The sequence below is a fragment of the Camelus ferus genome, chromosome 2 (genome assembly GCF_009834535.1).
Source record: "Camelus ferus isolate YT-003-E chromosome 2, BCGSAC_Cfer_1.0, whole genome shotgun sequence".
NCBI lineage: Eukaryota > Metazoa > Chordata > Mammalia > Artiodactyla > Camelidae > Camelus > Camelus ferus.
This window is the reverse complement of record NC_045697.1, coordinates 63,701,697-63,722,911: the sequence shown is the minus strand read 5'-3', so window position 1 is coordinate 63,722,911 and position 21,215 is coordinate 63,701,697. Positions and strand designations below refer to the sequence as shown.

Sequence of the window (21,215 nt, the reverse complement as noted above, 5' to 3'; positions counted from 1 at the left end):
AATGTATGACCCATTTTTTTCTAGGAGAATGGTTTATAATAAGGGCTGTACATAAAATTCAGACAACAGGTTATATACAAAATTAAGAGAACACACCACTCAAAAGAAAATGAAATGAAGGTAGATAGCTGATCAGTAGTGATACTAAAATCATGTTTAAAATTAACAAAAGCAAACTGCATATGCATCAATCACATTGATTTGGTAGCAATAATGGTCTTTAATTTTCAGAAATAACATTTACTATGCTGTTGTAAGTCTGTAACAGCCAGTTACATATAATAATATATGTAAGAAAAAGACACGAATTTGAAATCCAAACACATCCTCAGTACACAGAAACCCACAGTTGAGTGCTCTACTTTAATATCCTAGGCAATATAGAGTAATACACACGATGAGAAAACTTCCCTCTAACCTGCCCTTAAATTAATAGGAGACACACAAAGTATACATGTTGCATTTCAATTATGTCAAAAGAAAATACAAATCCATTGGTCAGGCATATCCTTGTTCAATGATTAATACGTGCCCACCTTTTTTTCTCAATTATTTTATTTTAAAGTCTTTTTTATGTTGCTTGTGCCAGTAATGGATTAAATAGTGCCTAGCCAAATATCTATCAATATTTATATCTAAGTCTTCAAAGGTGGTACCAATGCACTTTGTGCTAAATCCCAAGACCATGAATAAAAATACAATGTAAAGCATTTTTTTTAGTAATGACTGTCCCTTGGTGAAACCACAGTCTAAAAGATACTGTTTAAAACTGAAGTAGTATGTATAGGATATGTTGATAGAAAGTTCTTTGTCTACTGCATTGCCCCTGGCACATCTTGGGGCCCCAGTATAAGTAAGCTGATAAAAAGCAGCAGCTTCCTTTGCAGCACTGGTGATCATCCGGGAAACGTTCAGGATTTTATCTCCTGATGAAGGACTTCCTCTGTATTCTATTATCATAACAGCTTTCTACACTAAAAGAGGAGGGATTCACTTTAAGTCCCCAATAAACACCATGCATAATTAAATGGTAGAAGGGTTCATCTTTTTCTTAGCAGACCTATTGCAAAATATGCTTGCTGTATAAGAGTCCGGCTGTCTATCTATCGTTCCTGGAAATATTGCTACTTAGAAAGCAAAATAATGGAAGCTTTTTTGCCTCCTCTAAATACAATAAAAGCTTCAATTCCTATTAATTTTCCTACTATAGTAGCTTAGTATGTTGAGGAACTGCATGAAAACTGCAATAAAATGTGATCTCACAGTACCTAATTCTTCCTTTCTGCCTTCTTTTTCCTCTTATTCTCTTTCCCTCCTTCTCTCAACCACTTAACTTTAGTTATTTTACAATACATATTTGTGCTATATGTACTATGGCATTTGTACCAGACACCATGCTAGATATTGCAGATATAAATAACATAGTCCTCAAGTTTAGATCATTGATTAAACACACAAAGGTTAAGATAAAACTTCAGGAGAATGATGTCAGGTATATAAAAATTTCTCTGAGCATAGGAAGAAAGAGGCTCATTGAGGCAGCAAACAGGCAGAAGCATCAAGGATCACACAGGAGGATCACATAGGGGAATCACATCGTAACAGTCCTAGAGGCAGAGGAAGGAACACAGAAGGAGAACAGCACTCAGTGCTCTGGAGACCTGGCGTCGCAGCAAGTCATCACGTGGGAACTCATCAGAAATGCTGACTCCACCCAATACCAGCTGAACAAGAATATATATTTTAACAAAGTTTCCAGGCAATTCATATGCACATTAGAGTTTGAGAGGCACTGCACTAAGAGGTCTAGGAAAGGCAAGTGGTTTAGGTGGCATATATTGTGACTCAGGCGAAAAGGAGTAGCTGGAAAGTAAGGCTGAAAATGTGACCAAATGGGGAAGTCTTTCAAGAGAAGGAGTTTGTACTATTGTTTAAGTGAATGCTTACTTTGATAGCAGTTTTGAAAACTGAGGGTAAAATTTTAAAATATCAAATAGAGACATAAATGAGAACTCTCATATTCTCATAATTGAGTCAAAACCAATAATTCATTCTCCCTTTTTTTAGAAACACTGCCTGAAGAAAAACTGAAAAAATACAAATAAATATTGGGATTTATCTTTATCACAACCTTTTTCACCTGCCTTTAAATTATTTGACAGAGCTTTAAAAAACTTGACTTTTCACATTATTATGAATAATTTTGACAAAGTATTTTTCTATTGCTGATGAAAATCTGAATAGCAGAACTCCTTAACTATATATTCTGCATTATCACTATTTTTCTTACATCTGGTAAGAAAAATACCCTGTAAGAAAGATATAGTAGACTTAATTATTATATCTCTAGCTTTATATTTTGGAATTTAAGGAAAGATTTTTTACTGTTTTTATTGTTGCCTTAAGCAGCACAGAGTGTAATCACTTATTAAGTATTCATAGTTATAAGAAAATATTTGTAGGGTCCATTTTTTTTCATTTGGTGATAGCATTTATGTTTAAAAAGGCAAAATTTTTATAATATCTTAACAGAAACTAGACTGTTTGTGTTTAAAAGGTTTTTTAAGTGGTTTTTAAATTTTTATCTCATACATAAAACATTAGAGTTGGTTAGAGAAAACAGTTGCAAAAAATATTAACTAAGGCCATTTTGTTTTTAAAAATAGACCATTGCTTTACTGAATCTAGAAAAGGCTCTAGAATCAACCCGGCAGTTATTCCTGTAAATAAATGGCAGTCTGATTTCTGAGTATAGAAAATTATGTACATATACAGGATGTATTTTGAAGAGTCTAAATTTCATATGAAACTAAGATGTAAAACAAAATATTAGAACATTTCCTAAACCTGGTAGTGTAGGCTAAAAATAAATTGTAAATGGTGTCCATGCCCCTAACTTTTAGGATATGGGAAATAGTATAATGGTGTGCTTTTGAATTCAGATGATTGAGAGCTTATAGCTTCAGTGTGGCATATTATTTTGTGTTCTAACAAATAATATAGTATTTCTCAACCTCATCTTTTTTACTTGAAAAATAATAATACAGTAACTCATGTGGTTGCTATAAAGATAAAACTGGACAGTATGTGCATAGCACTTAGCAAAGGGCCAGGCACAGGGTATCCTAAAACAGTAATTATTATCTCCTCTTCTTATACTAATTTTTATTATCATTATTATACATATATAATGTGTAAATATAAGATCAATTAGAACAAAATACTTTGGGTTTGTGCCTTTCATTTGAAGAATACAAATTATGTTTTTCTTTAATTCCTCAATGCATTTATATTTGCAATGGTGTTCTGAACTTCTTGTCTGTTAATTCTATCATCTGTCATTTCCAAGTCTGTTTCTATTGACTGAATTATTTCCTGGTTATAAGTCACATTTTCCTATTTTTTTCTTATAGCCAATAATGTTTCTATTGGTTGCCAGATATTGTGATTTTTATTTTGTTTAGTGCTAGACACTAAATAAATTTTGTTTATTACCTTAGAAAGAGTTAGGATTGTTTCTGGCAGATGGTTAACTTGTGGTTCACACTGACCACTCTGAGGCTTGTTTCAGAAAAAATTTAGGGTGAGTTTGAAGTAGTGTTTAGAATTATTTATCTGTTACTGAGCTTGACCCTTTCTTGCTCTCTACTGAATATCCCATTTATTCAGTGAAGGACTCACTACTCTGACTAATGGGAATTCAAAAGATTCTCAGGCCAGTGAAAGCTCTGGGAATTCTATTTCAAGTTATCTGGTAATCTTAACCTTTTCCTACTCTTGTCAAATTTCACTCTACACATGTGAAGACTGTTATTCAAACAAAATTCTCAGGGTAACACCTATGCAGATATCTAGAGATCTTCTTTGTGTTTTTTCCTCCTTTCTGGTAATCAGCCCTGCAAATCCAAGCTGCCTGTTCTCTCCAAACTCAGATCTTTGACTCCTCAACCATAAAATGTAAAGACCGTGAAGTTCTGTCTGGGTTGTCTCTCCATGTACCAAGGTCCAAAAATTGCCTGCAGGCAGGAATCCAAGTATCGCAAGGCTCTCTTTATTTCTTTCCTTTTTCAGAGGTATTATAGTGCATCCCTGTCTGTCTTTTAATGTGCGAGAATGATTTCATATGTTTTGCCTAGTCTTCTAACGATTACAGCTGGAGGGTAAGTCTTACAGCCATTTCTCCCTCACATATAGAAGCAGAACTCAAGGTAAGTATTTTAAGCTTACTTTTTCAAAGGAGGAAATTGAAACTTACAGAATTTAAATTATGTGATTCTGAGTACCAGAGTTAGTAAGTACAAAAACAAAACTTAAACCAATACTTTAAGAGCTGAGATACCAAGTTCATTGATTCATCCTTAGTCAAGTTTCTTTACGTTCCCACCAGTCCAGATGTTTAATGTCTTATGTACTTATGAACACAAATTTATCATAACGTGGAACTCATGCATGAGTCATGATGATTCTTCAAGGCAACACAGTGATTTAAGAGGAGTGAGATGTCAGAACTTTAAGAAGCATATTCGCTTGGATGGAATAGGAGTTGGGGAATAAACCTGCCAGGGTAGATGTGATTTACTGTATACACTATATAAAAAGCTTCGCCCTAATTTAGGCACTGAATTATTGAAAGACCAACCTAGAGGTTAAAGGACTGAGTCAGAGAACCGGATGGCAAGAAATTAGGAGCCATATGTGCAAAGAAAATAAACTAAGATTTCCATATGCTAACAAGGCTTTAGGCAAGGATGTATTTCAGTGGAGAAGTCAAAAGATCTAGTGTATAATAAGATTCACTAATGATTCTTGAGATGTGAAGTCCTAATTGATGGCAGAAGTTAGTTTGAGTCCTAGAGTGAATCTAAACCCTCAAGTTGGTAGGTCAGGTGACTTGAGTGAGGAAATCTGTTAGGGAGATGTATCAACAGTGAATTCTAGTTTCTACTAGGAAAACTACAGCAATCTTGATTTTTGTTGACTCTTACTGAGAGTAAATTAGTCAATCTTCTTTGAGAGATCAGACTGTAACATCAGCCTGATTAACCAAGAAACAACAATGAAGACAGAAATTTTTCAAAAGAAATATGAATCTCAAGGAAACCAAGCCCCTTGGTGGTGTTTACTTACGTATATACCACACAACTTTCACATTTTAAAATGAAAAAGTACTTGGAATTTTCATATTGTGTAATTGCCACTAAGAAAGAAAGAAGTGTTTAAATTCTATTCACTGAGACAATCTGACTCTCAGAAAGACCTGATGTAGACAGAAACAGTAAAATTACTTATGTATATGTAAATATGCATGTATATTGGTTGACTCAAAATTAATACAAGATTTACAAAATTTTAATTAATATAAAAATCTGCTTCATTATTCTCAAGTAGTAAAGATAATATTTATCTAGCATAACTTCAGAAAATCATATTTTAAAATATTCTGGGGAACCACAGTTGAGGAAAATATATTTTCCTTATTTTACATATATTGTCACTGGAGAGTATAATTTGTCTTGATCAAAATTAAGAACATGAAACCAAACCAAAAAGCTATAAATTGTAGGTATAAAAAAATTACCCCAAAGCAAATGTTCTATAGCATGCTAAATTAAGATAGTTTACTAAGCATTAAAAGAAAAAAAGCTATTAACTGAAAAAAAAATAGAATTTTCTACCTTTCTACCAAAGTCTCTCTTGCAGAACAGCATTCAGACATCTGTGTGAACACCCTCAGTAACTGTGCTAGGGTATGAAGTCATCTCTGTCTAAAGTATACCAAAGAGGCAAGATAGTAATGATTACAAAGTCCTCCCAAACTGCTACTATGTTGTGAAGATTATCCATGCGTCCCTGTAAACAGAGTCAGAAATAAAGTATCCAATACCCCTAGATTTGGTCGCTTTATTTTTCCAATATGGAAAACTAGAGAATGAACAGATGGAATAGATATTTAATTTCCAACACTGTGGAGATTTTATTGTGATAATTTTTCTCAGCTGTAGAAAATAGTTAAGATTTAACTGGATAAAGCCAAAATTAATTTTTAAAAAAGCTTGAATAACTGTGTAACTTTTACATTAGCCTCAACTTTGGAGACACAAGAAAGAGCTTGAAGGAACTTCAAATAACTTGTTGTTCAACCTCTTCACTTGACAGATGAGGGGGCTTGCTGCAGGGAACTTAACCTATAAATGGCAGATTCGGGGCTTGAATTCTGGTCAGCTGGTCCTGAATCAGGACTATCTTTCTTCTACCAAATTGTTTGAGTAGCTCTGTTACAAACTATTGCTTTAACAGCTGTCTATTGGAGTATTTCTAAACCATTTTATGTTTGAGGCACCATAGCTATAAAATTGAGGCAATTTGTAAGAATAAGTGAGGTAACATGTAAGACACAACTCAGTGCCTAGTCCATAGTAAACTAATTTTTATTAGTAGCATCACGATGTTGCTGTTTGTGTTGATATTATCCAAATGAAAACTAATTATTAATGCAGGTATAAAACTAACTAGTATTTTGTGGGTGTTATCTATGTGTCTAGCACTGCTCCAAATGTCTCACCCGGATTAATTCAATTCTTATAATACTTTTGCTATGTAATAGTTCAGCTTACATTGAGCTGAAATGAACATACCTTTTAGATGTTCTGTTCTGTTTGGAAACGGATTTATTTAGGAAAAAGACGACGTGTCACCTTAATTCTTGCTATTGTTAGTTTCATTTTGCAGCTATGGTGTATGGCCCAAAAGAATGCCAAGCATGTTTGTAAACACTTCTGTCCTTCCTGCTTCTTACCACTACATCTCTTCTTAAACAGGGGGCACCATTTTGGGGAGAAAAGCACATTTTTGGAAGATGAGGATCATGTTCAACTCTAGTTTTGGTTTACCTATCAAGAAAATGACATGGGGGTAGAAGGATATGGTGAGTTGTACTGGATGATCTTGGCAGAGCTTTAAAATTGAAGATCCCTGCTGTTTCAATTTTAAGACAGGAAGTTTGGTTTTCTTACAGGTTCTTGCTATGCATCTTTCTATCTTGCATGGCTTCTTAGTGAGACTGATGAGACTGCTCAAGAAGCTAAGAAAACCCAAGCCAAGTCTGAACACAGCTTGACATACCAATTACCAATCTTACTTGGTTCCTAAATTCTTGTTTTCTTATTCTGGATAACTATTTTTTCTCTTTCAGCTTGCTGCACAGACTTTAAATTCATTGTCAAGTTTCACTTCCATTGCTGATTTAAAAACTTTTTGTTGTATATATGGATTTCCAACCTTAGCCATATTTAGAATTCATTTTGTAAGTGATAGTATTGACATGTGTGACTAGTCATAGGTTTACAGAACAGACTTAGCAATTCAGAAACTTTCCCAAGGCTGCTGAGCCTAACTCCAAGAATTCACTCTTACATATAATTTCCAGTCTTCCTTTAAAGTTAATGTACACAGTTTAAATATTCTTTGTGATTCCCTTATCCCTCTTTCAGCCATTATATTGGAAACCTTTTTTTCTTATACAATGTTAAAATTATAAATCACAGGAGATTTGTACTTCACCTGTTTGAAAAGTCTACAGAGTTCAGAAGAATTTGAGCTAAAAGAGGAAGTGGAAACAGCCAAATGTAAAAATTTGTCAAACTCTGTTTTCCTTTTTGCAGTTAGTCACTCTAGTCATCTTTGAAATGCTGTAAAATGATATCTGTGATCCATTCACTGGAAGCTTTGAATTGCTGTTCATCTCCCTTTAGAAAAAACAAGATCCATCACTATTTTCAGGGACTCCATCAGTCTTCACTGCTGAAGTTCTGTCACCTCAAAAGTGAAAAAGCATCCCATATTTTTAAAGTAATATTGTAACTACATCACAGGATACTTTAAAATGTCCACATATACATATTACAAAAATAGTATACAATTGTTGAATTTTTATTAGGTGACAGGTACTATACTGAGCACCTTACGTGACTTATTTTTCATTCCTCACAATTACACTATCTTGCAGGTGCCATTATGAATTCCTATTTTTGTCATAGGGTTACTAAGGCAAAGGGAAGTGAATTAACTTGACTAAGGAGACACAGCTAGAAAGAGGTGGAGTTCATTACTGAACCCAGAGCATCTGATTACAGAGCTCATTCTGCAACCACTACATCTACTACCACCAAGAGTAACTATGACTTTATGTTTTATGTATATTGAGATGAATATCTAATATGAATTAAATCAATATGCGTTTAATAAATGAATGACTGAGCAACCCATTAGAGGAGTAAGCCTAATTCCAGAATTATATTAAAGTCCACCTAAACCATGTCATTTTTACATATTGAAGTAGAAAGTGCAAGAGAAATTCCTGGTTTTGAATTCGTTTAGGATTTGAAAATAACGGTGGGAAAAAAAGTTAAAGTAAATGAGATTGGATTCCAGAGTTCCTGATTTCTTGGAAAGAAATGTAAAACTCAATTGAAATATTTCCTGGGGCAGACAAAGATTAAAAGAAAATTAATGTAACTATGCGGGCACAAATAGCATTTCTTAGAGTTTGTCTGTGATTATCGTTGCTCTAGGCTAACTAAAATATTAAACAAGTATAGTACTTCCATGCCTCCAGTTTTCTAGACATTCTCATCTTGGTATACTGCATAAGTTAAATTTCTTCTGCTCCAGGGACTTGGGTCCTCATATTTTATGAGCTTATATACAATGAAATTTGCCCTAAAACTAAAACATTTCCAGTCTTTCTGATGTTCACAGCTGGATGGTCACTTGTGATGAAGGTGCCTTTTCATTTCAGGTATGAAACTAATCAACAACAGAATTTCTACTAAGAGTTTGTGTAATATTATTTCTGACAACCTCTATGTGTGATTCTAATTCTTAATGCAAAACTGAAAAGACACAGTTTCAGAAAATAAGTAATCCTACTTTGCCTTTGCCTTTGCCTACATTGCCAATGAAAGGTGTACTGCTTTAGAATTCTCTCAGGGTGGTAAACATTAGTCCAGCTGTGAACTTAAACAGACATGAACAGGATTCGTGTCTAATGTGTGGAATATGGCACTGTAAAATATTTGAAAATGTATTCCTTGGTTTTGGATTAATTTAGGATTTGGAAATAACTGTTTCAAATTCCAAGTAATCCAATTACTAAGCTAATTGAATCATTAATCTGTCTAGTAAGCTGTCTTTTATAAGCTTACTATGCAACATAAAAAGAGAATGTACTAAAGTGTTTCAAGCAAGAGGACTAATAGATGGAATATGTTTATCTATCAATCTGTCTAACTGTAACTCCTGACCCTATCTTTTTCTAAACCCATCCATACCACTCCATCACAGAATCTGGTGTTCTTGATAGTCTTGTTCCACATTAAGCATCCTTCTAACATTGAGTTTTGGACTAAGTGCTCATCGCACTGGAATTCTCTTCACCTAGATAGTGGCATGATTAAATTCCACAACTTCTCAAGCCTTTGCTCACATTTTACCTTCTCAGTGAGGTATGCTTTATCACCCTATTTCATCTTATAGTCTACTGCCTACTTTACCTCTAGGGACACTTAAAATCTTTTAACATACTGTATACATTTACTATTATTGTATATCATCTATCTTTCCACATTAGTATTTGAGCACCGTTAAGACAGGGATTGGATCTTTGTTAAGTTTTCTAAATTATCCCAACTATCTAGACAGCACCTGGAGCATGGTAAGTGCTAAATAAGTACTTAAATGTTTGTTGAATAAATGGAAATTTACTTTTCTAGTTATCCATATATCTTAAGTTTTACCCAATCTGTACTATTTTAATTTCTGTTTGTAAATAGTACAAATTGTGTTGGCTTTAGTGATCTAGCAGATAAAACAAGTCAATTTATTTGTATTAAAGTTAAATCAGCAAATATCTAAAATTTCATTTAAGATTTGCAGCATCCTCTTATCACACTGTATCCTTTGACAGTACTAAAAGTGTGCTGTTATGTCTTCTATTAAAGATCAAAGCAATGATCAGGAGCAAAGACTTCATAACAATTTTAGAAAAAAATGTTGACTTCAGAATATCCTTCAGACACAGTTCTCAACTGGACAGTGTTCCCTTTTTACCAAGATGACAATAATTATTTCAAGATGAAAACTAAACATATGCAAATTTATAAATATAAACTGTCAATCCAAAAATGGGCAGAAAATCTAAACAAGCAATTCTCCAATGAAGACACATGGATAGACAATAGGCACATGAAAAAATGCTCAATATCACTAATTCTCAGAGAAATCCAAATGAAAATTACAATGAGGTATCACCTCACACCAGTCAGAATGACCATCATTCAGAAGTCCACAAATGATAAATGCTGGAGAGGGTGTGGAGAAAAGGAATCCTCCTACACTGTTGGTGGCAATACACTAGTGCAGCCATTGTGGAAAACAGTTTGGAGATTCCTCAGAAGACTAAAAATAGACTTACCACATGATCCAGCAATCCCACTCCTGGGTATATGTCCAGAGGGAACCCTAATTCAAAAATACACCCGCACCCCAATGTTTATAGCAGCACTATTTACAACAGCCAAGATATGGAAACAACCTAAATGTCCAATGACAGATGACTGGATAAAGAAGTTGTGGTACATCTATACAATGGAATACTACTCAGCCATAAAAAATAAAACAATGCCATTTGCAGTAACATGGATGGACCTGGAGAATGGCATTCTAAGTGAAGTAAGCCAGAAAGAGAAAGAAAAATACCATATGATATCACTCATATGTGGAATCTAAAACAAAAAAGACAAATGAACTCATTTATAAAACAGAAACAGACTCAGACATAGGAAACAAACTTATGGTTACCAGGGGGAAAGAGGGTGGGAAAGGATAAACTGGGAGTTCGAGATTTGCAGACACTGATTGGTATATGTAAAACAGATAAACAAGTTTATACTGGTATGTGTAAAATAGATAAACAAGGGAACTATATTCGATATCTTGTAGTAGCTTACAGTGAAAAAGAATATGAAAACAAACATATGTATATCCATGTGTGACTAAAGCTTTGTGCTGTATGCAAAAAACTGACATAACATTGTAAACTGACTACAGTAAAAAATATAAATTGAATTCAACTAAAATAAACATCATGGATTACAGGAATCTATCATAATACCTAGAGTAATTACTTAGTTTTATCATAATATTTTAAAAATTATTCAGTTCAGAAAGACTGAATCTATATTGTGAATTGAGAACAATTCCAGTTTATAAAATGGTAAAGTTACATATGATTATATACAATGAATTCTAAATGATATTAAGTGGGTTTCTGATGCTGCCACTCAGTGTCAATTAGTTCTCAAGTAGGATCTCTTAATGAAAATCCAAGAGAAGCTAGAAAATGCTTCTATCTAACTTTTACTTCTATTTACTTGACTGGTCCATATTCTATTCACGTTCTTTCCTCTGTCACAAATACTGCCCCACTCACTGTAGTCTGCAATAAGATATATTTTCATTTATCAGAGTCGCTATTATTTGTAGAAATCTCAACATCTCAATTCTTCTAAGTCCCATTTAAGTAATGAGTCTTTATGAATATATGCCTAAAAAGACTCTGCAAAACGCTGTTACTTATGACCCTGAATGGGTGTCTCACTCTACCTGTTAGGTGCCCCTCGTGATGCTGCCCTTTTTCAGCTGGGTCTGCAGGTTCTCTGATCAACAGCCTCTGCATACTCTGTGTCCCCTGCTTCACATAAGTGATAGTAAGGATTTATATGCTTCTTGCTTCTGAAATAAGTTTACTCTTTGGAAAGAGTAAAAAAGTAAAAAAGAAACCACCATTGTACAAAAACACAGATTCTATTATATTCAATGTTTATTACTATTAAACATCCTTGAGGGTTGCTGCAGCTCAAAGGCTTTAATTATTTGTGCATTTCACAGCGACCATGTGGGTTACACATGCAGAAGCATCAACCATGTGCCAGACTCTCCCCTAGGTGCTGCAGGAACAAGCATGAATAAGACAGACAATTCTTATCCTCATGGAACTTATAATCTAGTGATTACAATTTTTATATTAAGATATTTATATATGAGTGTGTGCCCATATACATATCACTTTGTTATTTTTACTAAAAAAAAAAATAGTGCATTAGGTTCCTGTTTCCGTTTATATGACAAGATTATTTATGTAATTTTTTCCTCCAATATCAGATTTTGGATGCAAAGAGCAATGACAGGGTTGAACTGATTTGTACTAGAATAAGATTTGCATGGAGATATTTTTAACTACTTCCTTTGATTTTTGTCACTGAATTTTTACTTTGGCATATATCTAGGCACTTAAAAAAGAGTCAAGTGAGCAATTAGGAGTTAATTAGTAATAGGATATCCATGTGCATTTATAATTTGTCTTTCAAATGCAACAGAATGTGTGGAGTGTTTCTCTCTTTAATTACTTGCCTTTCAAATCTGTATTAGTAATTTGAGTATTGCGGCTTACATACATTTCAAGTGGAATAGGTTTCTTTTAATATTTGTTTGTTTTAGCTAAGCAAACTAATGTTCCAGAAACACCTTAAGACTCCTAACTCCCAAGGTTTATAGGTACTGGGACATCTGTGTGCATGTTTTGATCATATAGGGAAAATAATTTTTTCACCTATTAAAATAATTTGAAACCAAATAATTCCTCACCTTTTTTATTCTCTAGTGGTCATATAAAGACTACTTCTTTACCATTGATACAAGTCATAAAAAGCTTTCTTTAACTCAGTCTTTTAGGAGAGTTTGAGATTTCAGTTACAATGATGTTTATACGTTATAATTCTAAAGTCATCATCCTTTTAATGAATAGTTTTTCTCATTTTTCATTGCCTTTCACTCTCTTTAGCTGTGTCATTTCTTATAAGGAAACTTCTAGAAGAAATAGCACATCTCCTCTCCCCCCAGAGATGGTGCTAACACACTTGTTTACCCACCCTTATGCAAGAAGAGACCTGGGTAACTTTAGGCATTTTAGGTAGTGAAGTTTGAGGGATTTTTGAATACCCTGATTTGGGAGATTGAAAGGACCATCATTTTTGTAATGAAAACCATTACTCCAAATAGTTAAAAGAATCTACCCCAAAATACCTAATTAAATACTATGGATACAGGTTTTCCACTTTAAGTGTCACCTTTCCACAAGAAGTACCTAAAGCACATATTTGACACATTTTTCAAAGACAGCTCTTTATCTTTCCCAAAGCTTTCTTCAAATCTTTATTGCTAACTGGCCTTGCAGGTGACATTTAGAGTTGCTATTTATAAGAACTAACAAAAATGCTCAATGCTTTTGGGAGCTTCTCACCATTAATCTAAACTTTTCCTCCAAAAATACTTCAAACTCATGGAGATCTTCAATTGCTTAAGACTACCACTTTCTCATTCAGTTTCCCTCTAATTTCCTTCCTTTCAGCTTAGAGTCCAAGGCCCATAATTATCATCTGGCTGATACAAAAACCTTTCAACTTTTTGTGTTCTTTCTCCCTCTGTTATACTTTCCACCAAAACATAAACCCTTGGTATCCTCTACATAAGGTATAACTGCACCTAATAAATACGTGTTACTAAAGAAAAACAGTGTTGTATTTAAATTTATGATCACCAATTTGAAATCTGCTCTCAACATTTTCTCAAAATCTGAATCTTTACTTAAGATTTTATACCAGCTGTTCCCTTCTTGCAATGCTCTCTCCCCCAACAATCTTCATAGTGTTAGAGGGTTATCTTCTTGCCATTATAAAATAAATATTTACATATTCCTTTTTATAAATATGGTATTAAAATATAGACATAAATATTTGCAATTTGAATTCATGCAGAAGAAAAATTAGTTGAATACATTGGTTCTTTCCTTTCTCTCACTGACCTTGGAAAATTACTTAGACCTCAGATGACATCTCTCTTTCAGGAAAATTAGAAAATTGGACTTGATAGCCTTGAATATCTCTTTTAGCTCTAAAACACTGAAATTTTCTTTTCTTTTAGAAAGTTAAACTTTAAACCTCTCAATTTTAATTTTTGAGCTTTGTTATCTAATCAATTTCAACTCAAGAATTTTATCAATACTTGCTTCTGCCTACACCAAACCAGTGTCTCAGTGTGTATCTTCCTTAACTATTCTAAGAGCTCTCCAAAATACTAAACAAGTAACCAGTGCCAGTAAGACTGCATTACTTAAACTTTGCTGTAGAGACTTTATGTTGTTAATAATTATTACCTTGTAAATTGGTATTGCTTCCAGCATAACCAAAGTTTTCACTTTTAAATATAGTATTCATAATGTACAACTTTATATTGTCTGAGCAACCCTACAGAAGACTCAATATTAAACAAATAAACCAAATTGTGTCAAAATTCACTGCTGGAGATCTTACTTTATTAAATGCGTTTATTTCTGTCATTATTAATTTCTGGGAACAGCAAGACAGAACAGAAAAATAAATGTGTAGTCTGAGACTGCAAGTCAGAAAATGCACCATGCCTTAAATTTTCATCTGAAAGATCAATGTTCTGTAGTGTAATTTAATGTCCTCTCAAACCCAAAGACCTACCTGAAAATAAAACAACAATTTCCATTTCCCTAAAGTATCTACTCTAATTTAACTGCATTTGCATCAGGCATTTCTGGAAATTGAATCCCTCTTGGAAATCTATGAGCATTAAAAAAAGAATGTTATAACTATTTAGGGTATATTTTTATCCTCCCAATCTGATAATATAACATCTTTCAAAAGTCAGGTGATTCTTTAAATACATAATTTGCAATCATCAGATTTCCATTCAAACTAGTCCAGTGATTTGTTATAGTAAGAAAAAGCTAATGGAATAAGTTCTATGGCTACATTTGGCAAGAGTGAGCCAGGATGTACCAGCTGGAAAGATGTATTTTGAAATTAAACACTGTGTATTTATTCTGATGATATTGTTCTCCAATTTATTCAACTTGAAAGTGTAGCCAGGGAAACATTAGGTAGTGTTCCTCACAAAATAGCAATCTTACCATGGGAAAGTCCGAGGTTATTTGTCTGGCAGAATGGTCAGAAATGTTATTCTTTAGTCTTAAAGATTTCAAACCACTTTGTAGTTTTTTTCCAGCCAAGAGTGTGCAAACCTGTAAGAGACTGAAAACACCTAGGACCTCTCTCCCTACCCACCCTGCCCCACCATCATCAAGGGCGCAGTTTACCTAAAAGAGGAAGGGAGAGACAGTCTTCATGCAACAACGTTTGTGTTCGCCTGTGCTGTCCTGCTGATAGTCATTTCACCAACCCACTGACCCCCCGCTTTTATTTTCTGGCTTATCCATTCCCTCAGCAAATACTGTTTTGAGTGCTTACTCTGTGTTGGTCTGATTCTATGTGCTGAGCTTAGATAGACAAGGTGTATGTCTTATGGTGCTTACATTAAAATATTTCACAGATAAGTAATTTTACAGAAAGATTTACAGAATGTTATTGAAAGTAGCTTGAGAAGTCATTTAGCCCATTTTCCTTAGTTCATTTGTGAGGACATTGAGGCCTGGGAATAGGCAATATGACTTCTCAAAATTACACAGTTAGGGAAGGGCCACAGTACATGTGATGCCAGGATTTGTTCTACTTCTCCACATAACCCTAAGGATAATTACGTATTCACTCCTGCTTTTTGAAATGTTCCTTTCCTCTTACTCTCTCACTATGCTCTAGTTATTCTGTGACTGTGTTGTGGATGACCTGGTTGAGAGAGTTACACTTTTCAGTTTGCCCTTTTCCGAGTCACCTTCACTTCCAGGTTCTTTAATTGTTCTCTGACACCATAGGAACAATCTTGGCTGCAAAGGAGGCCAGGTGAATCCCCAAGGTTTGCTGCACAGTGCTTCATTTCTCTTCTGTCGCTGACTGTGAGACCATTTGGCAACAGTTAACTCAGAGCCTTAAGATAATTAGTTCCTCTTTTGAATGGCATGGTTTTAAGGAGGAAAGTAGGCAACATTTGTTTCAAAACCCAAATCTATCATTTGTAGAATCTGACCCATTTTGGTGGCTCTTCGATAATTTCTGAAAATAGTTTACGTGAATAATGTCTTCAATAAAGTGATCTCCTTACATCTTATTTCTGAATTATTTCTAATACCATGCCAAGCACAGCTTGCCCCAATTGAAGAGAAATCAACAAACAAAAAAACTTGATGGAAAAACATAAAATACTACAAAATAGAAATAAAATGAGAAGATAGTTTTAATTAAAGTGGATGAGTAATGTTTAATAATTACACACTTTATATAATTTCATTTTTATAGATCTAAGGGTACTTAGCACCTAGCATTTAGAATAAATTACTACATATTGAGTCCTAACACACCAACTCATATTAATGTAAGAAGCCATATTCAAATATGAGTTATAAAAAGATGAATATAAAATTTTCAGTAGGATTAGACAAAAAATTATTTACAAATTTTACACAGATTTGTGTGTCAGATAATAATCTAAGTGATCTTTAGGAGTGTAGTACAATTCCTCAAGGAATTTGCTTAAATAGCAGAACAATCAGATCAGCTCTTGATAATTTTTTTATTGTTCTTTTTTAAGTCAAAAATCAGATCAATATAGACATTAAAAAATGAACAAGTTGTGATATTGTGATTCATAATAAGAAATAAATATTTTAGTCTTCATCCACAGTTTCTGGCACACAGCTTTGAAAATCTTTCTAATTTCCTAAGTGTTAAACATGAATACAAATGTTATTGCATTTTTTTCCAAGGCAGTGGGAAATAATTTGCTGCTTAATAGCCAATGGGATGGGTCTACTTTATTGATAGAAAAATGGAGAAACCGATCCCTTTGGAACAGAACTCAAAACCCTTGCAACCTTGGCTTAATCCATACTTCTGAACTAATTTATAATTAATATTATAATTAATGTTAATAATATTAGAATAACATTATTATGTTAATCATATAATAACGTATGGTACTGTGTCACACTTTGGTACAGCAAAGAACTCATATCTTGTATAAATGTCCCCAGCATCTTGTATATTCACAGCTTTCTGTGTTTGTTCCCTATAATAAAAATGACATCTTACTATATTTTGCCATAGACATCTTTTAGGATGATGGCGCTCAAATGTCACTACCTCCTGGAGCTTTCTTACATTTTTTTTAAAGGGAATTTGTATTCCCTTTTCTTACACCTCCTTAATCCTTTGAACATCTATTAAAGCATGTACCATGGTCTACTCTACATGTTAACTATCCGCATGTATCCCTCTCAACCACCAAAGGCCTTAGGTACAAAAGCACTGTACGTGGCAAACAGATCATGATAAATGCACGTCCCTGAGTTATATTTAATCATCTTGATTTGTACTGTCTTACAAAGTAGGTGAAACTGTGCAAAAAATTTTGAAAACCTGGACTTTGACTATTAGGATTCTTCTACTGATAACAGAAGACAACTGCCATTACTTGGTGTTTTTCTCATGTTATAAGTACATATTCTGATTAAAAATCCTGCTGTGTTCTTCTATTCTGCAGGTGTTGGCATTATAAATTGTAGGAGAGAGTTAACATAGCAGGTCTAATACTAGTCTTTAGAAGAACCTACTTTCAGGGCTGGTGTTAAGGAACTTGGTTTTTGAACTTGGCTACGCTGTTAAGGCTCTTTTTTTTTTTTTTTTTTTTTTTTTTTGCTGGGGTTCTAATTTCACTCTATCCACCTGATCTGTGGTGAACTTCAGCTTTCCTTCTGGGAATCTGGAATTTCTATCCTCATGGCTGATCACACAGATAGAGAGTGCCCGCATGATCAGTTCCCACTGAAAACCTTGGATTGAGTCCACAGCAAACTTTCCTGGGCAGAAACTGCAGTTGTGTTCCTACATTTAACAGCTAGAGGAAAGACCACATTCTACGTGGCACCCTTTGAGAGGGAGGACTTTCCAAATGCTGTGCATGGATTCCTCCTGACTCTGCCCATTGTCTTTTCCCTTAATAACCCTACTGTGTATCCTTCCACTGTAATATTAACCACAGCCCTGAGTACAACTGTGTCTCAGGTCTGAGTCCTGGTCCTTCTGCCAAACATGGAGATGTTCTTGGGACTCATGTAACAGGAAGGAACTACTTAGATATTGTCTTGTTACTTCTCTTGGCAAACTCCTTCCAGGAACTGGGATGTTCTCATTACAAAAGATAAATAACCAAATGTGACACAGAAAAATTAATCATCCCCTGTATCTCCTAATACTTCATCCTTCTATCAGCAATTCCTATTTGCTCACAACAGCAGCATAGTATAAATATGGCTTTGCCTAGTTAAAAGATGGGAGAGTGAAAGAAAAATAAGTAAAGTGTATTTTTAAAAGATTGAGTTGTGTTTTGAAAGATAATGGGGAGATAATGCAGAAGAAAGAAAACATCACTGGGTTTTTACAATCAAGTTATCATCCAGCCTTTTCCCAGATGTGAGACCCTAGGGAAATCATTTAACCTTATCAAGAACTAATTCTGAATAGGTAAAATGGGATAATAACACTTCCCTGCCACTGCTATAAGGATGCTGAGAAGATTAAATAAGTTAAGTTATGTACAATACAGCTGAACATTTTTACATTTAGTTAGGATTTCTTCTTTTCCCATTCTAGGTTTTAGGTTTAAATCTAGGAAAAGTATCAGGAAGTTGTAGTTCATTCGATTCTGATCTTTCCACGCACAGTTAACCATGCAGGCCTCTATTTCTACTCTGGGAAAACAAGAAAGAATCAGAGAAATGAAAAAAAAAAAAGTCAAGGGAAATAGCAGATGCTAAAGGGTAAGATGATAAATTCTAGAGAACTATTTTTCTTAAATGCACCAGCAAGCCTCTAGAAAGCACCTAATTGAAGTAAAATAGTTTGATCATTACCATATAAGGACCTCTTTATTTTCATCTCCAAATATATGTGTTAGAGAAGAATAATAGTAGTAATAACCTTTAGTGAGTATTTATTGTGAGGCAGGAATTAAGCTAAGTACATCACATCCCTTACCTCACTGAATCCTGTGTTCTACCTGGGAGATTTAGTATTACTCTCCCAGGTTTGCAGATGAATCTATTGAGACTGAGATGTTGCAATGTGTCCACACAACTAGTGAGAATCCCACAGAGTAGCGTAGAAGCGTGCTGTAACACAAGTCCTCTTGAAAAGTGCTTTTGCATTTTCCTAATCCCCTGTTTTGGTTTGGTACAGAAGACTTTGTCATTTTCTGTTTTATTTGAATTGCAACAATTCATGTCATAGCCAGATATTAGTTTTTCATTTCAAAAATAAAATATTTTTCATAATACAGATGTGAATAGTATTTGATATCTCAGTATAGTCTAGGGGAATCCTAAACTGGGCCTAATGAAATCATTGGTTATTCCTGGGATCTTGCTTCTCAAGTTTCCCTGGCCAATTGACATAAGCCAGTATGTTTCCAAAAACAAAAACAAGGTCCAACATGAGAGATAATATTGTAGAAAATCCTATAAGAAATTACATTTGTGGATTTTCTTCTTCTCTTCTTCAGTGAGGGAAATGACAAAACTTAAAGTTATTGAAGACAGATGTCTCTGAATAATGAATCCCATTTGCTCTTGTAGGAAAAAACTTGAAGCAAACAGCTGTATATGGATTCTTTCTTTTGAGGACTAAATGATAATAATAATCTGCTCAGCTCTCAAATATGGGTCAGCTCATGAGAAGGGGGCAAAGTTCTTTGATGTGGTAGACTGATGTGTGGTCCAGAGAGAGCTGTGTAGGCATTGAAGTAGGTTAGCGCCAAGAGCTGCAATATTAGGAAACAAAGTCTGAGAAACCTTTGTCCAGGATGAACCCTGAAGTTGGGTATCACCATCTTGGAGGGACAAAGTGAGTCTGCACAATAAGCTACATTAGCAAGGCAACATCACTGATCTGAGGCTATGAACTCTGAAAGAGCATGGGAAGGCTAAGCTTAACTCCGAGTTATTGAACTTCTGCTAACCGCAGTTCATTTGAGAAAGAAACGTGAGACTATTTTTGCAAGCTGGTTTTGTTATTGAGTAAATATGGCGTATTTATACCTGTTATATTGACAGTAAATGACTAGAGAGACAGAGAAAGAAAGGATGAGGTAGAGAGAAAGAGAACAGAAATGTACTAAGACCCTGCATGACAAGGATAATAGCTTAAATATTTCCAACAGTAAATTTTGCCCCAGGAAGAGTTGATGGCCTTCAGTCCCCCGCTCTACCTAAGTAAAATACTAATTGCCATACAAAAGTAATTACAAGAGCTTTCCTCACTTTTCACTAACTTAATAAGCAAATGTTTATCAAATATCTACTGGGTTCAAGGGACTCGGCCATGGTGAGCTACAATGAGAAATGACAGAGACGCAAACCCTACCCTGAGACGCTTGTGTTCTACTGCAGATAAGAGAAATTAGACAGTTAACTGCACACACAAATACTTGTTTATTTACTATTCTAATTATAAATCATTGTTATGAAGGAGAAGTAACAGAAGAGAGAATGACACACCTTTGTCAACATGAATTAGATCAGAAGTGAGCATGAGACTAAATTCGGACAATAGGGTGAAATGAAGCTTGCTACAGCTACTTAGAAATTTGAATTTAATCTTAAAATAGCAACAGTCTCTCTCCTTGCTGGACATCTCCTCAGAGAAATCTGAGACCAGTATCTCCTCTAGCTATTTCATTCTGAGCTTAATGACACAAAAAACCACACATGGTGGAAAAGACAAGAAATCCCAGGGAACTAGATCTAGAGCTGGGGCCACCGGGTTAAGTCAGCTTTGAAACTTGCCTTCTCTATTAAATGAATAAAAATTTTCTTTATTATTTGAATTTGAATTGGGTTTTTGTTATCTACAGTTGAAACTATCCCAAATGATACAGCCTTACACAAGTCATTTAACCTCATAATATTTTTTATTAACAATATGAGTACTGAGGATATTAAATGCTTATTATGACTATCTAATGAGATGATGTTTGTCACTGCACATTGCAATCTATAAACTAAGATACACTTTAAATTCATCATTTAGGAGTATGAGCAAAAAAAAAACAGATTTAAGTTTGTTCTTATCAAGAATCATGCCTATGCAAACTAAAATGGCAAAAATATGCTGGGTATTGTTTTTCAT

At 34.3% G+C, this 21,215-nt stretch overlaps 1 protein-coding gene across 9 annotated transcripts in view; it reads right to left on the bottom strand.

Moving 5' to 3' along the window:
- Nucleotides 1-21,215, bottom strand: part of CCSER1 (coiled-coil serine rich protein 1) — a 1,107,668-nt gene that overhangs the window by 358,696 nt on the left and 727,757 nt on the right. The window lies entirely within an intron of this gene.